This window comes from Phalaenopsis equestris, unplaced genomic scaffold, assembly GCF_001263595.1.
Source record: "Phalaenopsis equestris unplaced genomic scaffold, ASM126359v1 Scaffold000446, whole genome shotgun sequence".
NCBI classification, from domain to species: domain Eukaryota; kingdom Viridiplantae; phylum Streptophyta; class Magnoliopsida; order Asparagales; family Orchidaceae; genus Phalaenopsis; species Phalaenopsis equestris.
Genome location: NW_018164887.1, coordinates 271,326 through 277,908, shown reverse-complemented (window position 1 = coordinate 277,908; position 6,583 = coordinate 271,326).

Here is a 6,583-nt window from a genome sequence, read left to right as displayed (position 1 = left end):
TGCCACTGGCGCTTAAGCGTGATGTCTATAGTGCTTAGGCATGACCTTCTCTGTTTAATCGTCACTTAAGAACCTGATCTAGTGTTTAGGCGCCAAAATGCTTTTGCACATTTTTCACCGATTTGCTCCAAATTTGATCCTTTTCAACGCCTTTAAGAATTTTTCATCTTTTTACCTGTACCTGAAAGGAAAACACAAAAATACCTTCCATTAAATTGTAGTATATAAAAAATAGGTATAAAAATATGTCTAAAAATAGTATATATTTTAGGTGTATCACCTGACATGCACTATTCTCCACTAAGACCGCTATAGTTCTTTTGAAGAGTTCATAGCAGCTGACACAAGACGTCCGGAGCCATTTACCAGATTACTGAGTCGTATATTCCATTACCTATGTAGCCAAGTGTGACATGTTATCATAGAGATGTGGAGATGAGTGAGCCACCTTGATGATCTCAAAGGATCCCCACAGCAGAACTGGTAAAGATGAACAAAGTTAATAGACGTGAATTTGAATTCTATGAGGAAATTTGTCAATATCCTGGAAGTTTTGGAGCTGTGCACCATATTTTTTTCTAAAAGTGAAGAAAGAACCATTTTTTACTGCATATTCGACCTGAGAGGCAGAGGTCAAGCCAGTCTTCTGATGGAAAGAATGTTTTCAGAAAAATAAAAGTGGATGCGTGGAAAAGGCAGGATAACCATCCAATATGGTTGTTGCTACAATTTCACCAAGTATAGTCAAGGGAACCCCACGGAGATCTTAAGAGATGACAATGTGGATCCATTGCCTCCCATAATAAAGTGGATGATAAAAAGGATGGTCAAATGGAGCGTGCCGCTAGCGGGCTTCATTCCAAACAATTGTATTGTCAACATTCATGATAAGGGATGATGTATTACCCCATATATAGATCACCACAATTTTGTCAGACCTTTCTGCACGGTCTCCTTCATGAGTAAAAGTGACATTTTATTCGGGAAAGAAATCGTTATTGTTGGACCCGATGAGTTCAAAGGATCAATTGCAATTTTCCAGTCGGTGGTTTTGGTACTAATTTTGAAAGCAAATGGAGCCAACCTCGCCAAAAAATGCATTATAGGAGTACAACGATGCAGAGTTTCCATTACATTCAGAAGGATGGATGACAACAAGATAACATATGGAATTTGACCAGATCAAGAATTGGAGGAGCTACAACCATACGAGCTATGAGATGGTTGTACGTCTAAGTACACGCAAAGAGAAATTGTAGTCCTCGAGCTTGACATAGTAGGCCAACTTGATCTGAAGCTCATTCCAAAGAGGACAGAGACAAGTTTTTGCTAACTTTTGTACTTCATTAGAGCAATATATATGATATATATTTAGCATGAGATATTTCAGATGTATTCAACATGATTGTCTCTTTTGATGCTTTCAACATGTATTCAGTCTGTAACACTTGTTTGTAGCAGATTAATGGAGTTTCTTTCAGATTTCAACATATTTGTCAAATTTCCCTTTTATGCGATGGATAAAAAACCCCAGAACCATATGTTGGTTTTGAATTATATTGAACAAAGAACAAAACAATGGAAAATTTTTGATGATAACAAAATTTAAATAAAATATCCTTTTAAAAAATCAACCAAAAAAAATTAAATTTTAAAAAATATACTTTGATAATTAAATGTGATAGAGAAAGCAAGAAAAGAAAATGATAAATATGTTGAGTTTGTTTTTCTCGAGTTTGATGTTCCTTACTCTTTGCTTGTGCAGCACGAGTGTCTTGGTCTTCACTAATTTCCTCAAATCCCCATGAAGTTTCATACTTTGCACAAAGTCTCACAAATTTTCCTCACCAATGTCAATCTTCACATGTCACATATCTATTAACTTAACACCACAAATTCTCTACACTATTTTCATGTTTATCTTGGGGTCAGTACCTAAATTCTGATTCACTCCTTTCGAAGGTCAGTACCTAAATTATGATCCCTTCATTGGAGAAAGGTTTAATACCACCTTAAATGGAGTAAGGCATCCTATTCTCAATACCTTTGAGATAGGTTTAAGACCACCATAAGTGGAGTAAGGCATCCTATTCTCAATATCATCGAGATTGGTTAAATACCACCTTCAATAGAGTAAGTCATCTGATTCACTTTCTTGATTTGATACCTAAATTTCAATTCCCATCTCGTGGTTAGTACCTAAATTTTGATCCCTGCTTTTGAGGTCAGTACCTAAACTTTGATTCTCTTCAGGGATTGATACCTACATTTCAATTCCCATCTCGGGGTCAGTACTTAAATTTTGATTCCCTTCTTTCGAGTTTAGTACCTAAATTTTGATTCTCCTTCTAAGATTGACACCTAAGTTTCAATTCCAATCTCGGGGTCTGTTCCTAAATTATGATTCGCTTCTTTCGAGGTCGGTACTTAAATTTCAATTCTCTTACTGGGATTTTTACCTAAATTTCAATTCCCATCTTGCGGTCAGTACCTAAATTATGATTCCCTTCTTTAAAGGCTAGTTCATAAATTCTGATTCTCTTTCTGGGATTGATACCTAAATTTTAATTCCAATCTCGAGGTCAGTACCTAAATTTTGATTTCCTTCTTTCGAGGTTGGTACTTAATTTTTGATTCTCCTTTCAAGGTAGTCTTATAGTTTCTATTCCCATCAAAACTTTTGGGGTCAGCAACAAAATTTTGATTCCCTCCTTTCGAGGTCAGTACCTAAATTCTGATTCTCCTTTTGGGGTAAGCTTAGATGTCTTACTTCCATGTACACTTTTGGGTCAGTTTCTAAATTCTGATCCCTCCTTTCGAGGTTAATAACTAAATTTTGATCCTCCTTTTGGAATAACTTAGACGTCCTATTCCCATCTCCAACTTCGGGGTAGGCTTTGATATCCTATTCCCATCCTTATATTCGGGATAGGCTTTGACACCCTATTTCTTTTTTGCACTTGGGTTTTCCACTAAATCTGGTTTCCTCGCAAATATTTTCACCCTTTTTAAAAATTTAAATTGAAATCCAAACTTTCTTTCATATATTCAATTCAAATCGAGTCATCGCTGGGACTGCTAGTTTGCCTGACATTTATCCCCAAAATCTCCTTTCTTTTCCCCATCGAGAGTATTTGTTACTCCACAACAGAAACAACTGTCACTCAATTCTACACTTTACTCTAGGTTTGTTTCCTTAGAAGTGTGAGTTGGTTTTGTTGATCTTGTTGGTCATCACCAATACGTGCGGTGTGCTTGTCCAACACACCACACTTATTGGGGGTCCATTTTCCATTTGTTGTTTTGGTTGAGGTCTAGTTTCCTCCTTAGTAGCCTAGGGTAATTTTTCCTCTTTAGTAACCTTAGATCTAGCCATGTGAATTTCCTATTTACTATTCCTAGAGGACTAGAAAGGGACCCTCACCATTAGAAATTCTAAACTCTTCTCTCATCTTGAAGTTCCACATATTGGTCTTGAACTCTAGAACTTGGTAGGTGGGGTCAATACGGGGGAGCTCAAGTGGAGTCCCCATAGGACTGCTTGGCCTTAAGGTTGAAGTTTGACCCTGGGTGTTGGTCTTGAGCTGGTGCATTCACTACACTTATCTGTACCCACAGCCATTCACAACCACACTCACTACCTTGTGCCTAATCCTACCTAACTTTGACATCTTAACCCTTTGAAAGACACATGTATATGGTCCCCTAGACTCACTAGTCCCAATCTAGGGTCTAGCTAAGACTAGTACATGAAAGACCCAAAGTAGAGGATTCTATTGGTCTAAACTCAAATAGGGCGGTTGGCATCTCAGTTTCACCAAAATACCAAACTTAGCCTTTTACCTCCCAAATCTACTCAATTTACCAAAACACCCCCAAACACCAAATTTGACCAAAATTTCTAATTTCACCCAAAATAACAATTTTTTTTCAAAAATCATCTCAAACCATTTGAAATCATCTAAATTGCCCACAACTTCCCAAATTTGACAAAATTTCCAAATTTGCCCTCTTCTAGCCATAATTATAAAAATACCCTTGGTAGCCAAAACTTTCCCAAAGCCCGAAAAATCATTTCAAATGTCTCCAAAATCAATTTGGGCACTTCTATTAAATCTAATTTGATCAATTTGACCAACTATGACCAAAAGCCCCAAATTGCTTATTAAAAGCCCAATTTTCCCAATTCACCCCAAATGTCCACCATTTTGGTTCCAATTCTCCCCAATTTCATTTTTAAGCTCAAATTCATCATGATAAAACTTGATTTAAACCAAATATATGTCCAATTGACCCACATTTGAGTCCAATTTCAACCCAAATCAAAAGAGCCCCAATTTGGCCTAGACCCAAAAACCCACTCAATTGAATCCTTCAAATTGCTACAATTATACATCAAAAACTCTTTGAAACATCTCTATACACCAAGTTGAACCCTCAATTGACTTTGCACAAGCTTCAATTTCACTTAATTTCAACTCAAATTCAAAATTACCAAATTTACCCCAATTTTGCCATCTCTCCAAATGTTCTCAAATTGAATAACCAAACCCAAAAATTGGCAACCAATTAATGTTGAGAGCTCTTCATGAAATTTCCATAGATCATTTTGAACTCTCAATTTAGACTTAGAACAACTCTACCCCATCCTAAACCCAAGTATAACCCAACATCAACAAAGTGATCAAATGCCAAAAATTCTTCAAATTAATCTCCATGTCAATTTAAAGTCACTCCTAATCTTTCTAAAATCTTTATGACAATCACACACTAAAAATTGATCAAATAATTAATATCATGGCTAGCCTAACCCAAACCCAACCTCAAGACAATTCAACCCAAATTGAACCCATCCACCAAAATTGATTAAGTCATACCTGAGTGACCAAATTAATGACACCACATCCACCAAATGGAGCCTAGTGACATAGTGACAAGGTTAAACTCACCTAGCCCACCCTAGACGAGCTATGGACCAATGGTCCCTTGATTTAAGGGATTTTTCCCATTTTTTTCCTAAACTTGAACTATCTTCTCCATCATTGCTTACCCTTTGGAGTTAATCATAATTAAGCAACCCTTGACCTCCCTGAGCTCAGAGGTGACCACACCCCAGCTAGCCACAACCTCAGCCACTGAAAACAACTAGCTCAAGGGAGCCCCAAATGAACAATACCAAAAATTAAACCTCCCTAACTTGGCTCACTCCCCCAATACCAAAAATTAAACCTCCCTTACTTGGCTCACTCCCATTGGTCACTAGAGCCATTCTACCCTCCACCTCAGTATGCTTGATCACCCAATACCCAGCCCTTAGTTCCACCAGGTAGCCTTGGGTATAAATGGAGCTCTCCATGGACAAAGGGGAGAGTGCTTGAAACTTTTGGGAAACTTTGTCAAAATCTCACCAGAGCTTCTTCAAACCTTCTTAAGTGTATTCCCCCTACTCTCAACCTCCCATAGTCATTCTACAAAGCCAATTTATTCACTGAAATTTGTCCCAAAACCAAAATAGATTTCTCCATAGCTCCATAGTGAACCAAACTCCAATTAACTATGCACACACCATCCCTTGAGTGAGAGAATCTGATTCTCCACAAAAGCCCCATCATAGAGAGCCTCTAACCTAGCTCTAGAACAACACCTGAAATGGATCTTGATTGAAATCATACCTAGATATTTGACTAGGGCCTAGAAAATTATCTAGAGGTTCGTTGGATCTAATCGACCATGCCACAATCATCTGATTGAGTCCTCCCTTCTCAGACTAAGGTATTGAACCTCAAACCTAATCTGAGCATATATTGATTCTCCATATGTATTTACTTTATTTTATACCATATAAGCCATATAGATATGCTCGTCTTGAGTAGATGAAGGTTTAGGATGAAGGTTTAAAAACAAACCCCATGAGATTTCATTGAGTCTAGATGAAGATCTTAAGTTTTTGGTGTGAATGATTCTTGGGGTAGCTCATTTGGGGACGATGAACGGATGTCGTCTGATCACGCGTTTATTCAATGGATGGTCGTGATGAAGCTGGATGAAGAGATACGCGACTGCGGGCTGAAGAGGCGCTGAGGTGTCTGGTGGTGTCAAATGGCAGAGTGTCATGTGGTTGTCGACATTATTTCAGGGGTTGGTTTGTTTGTGGGGTTGCCCGAAAGAAGCTGTCGGTCGCTGGAATCGAAATCTCGTCACCCGCTTCGGAAGGACGTTAAAGTATGAAATCAAACTGACCCCATATTTTTCATAGTTTAAAGTGAAAGAGCACTGTACCTCAAATCCTGTATCTATCCTGAAGGATAAACACAAGAATTGAGGATGAGGCTCGATCAAGATAAACTAAGGAAAGTATGACGTCTGTTTGGTCTGTGAAAACCTTTGTATTTGTCGACAAGTTCCCCTATTTAATATAAAGGATTAAATAGGGTTTATATTAAGCTGGGTTTGGACATGCTTCCTATAAGGGCAAGCCCCTATAGTTAATTACATCTTAAATGACCAAAGCCACCTAAGAAAACCCTCGATAAAACTCAAGAAATATTATCTTCAAGGAATTTCAAAGGGTAGGACTTTTCAA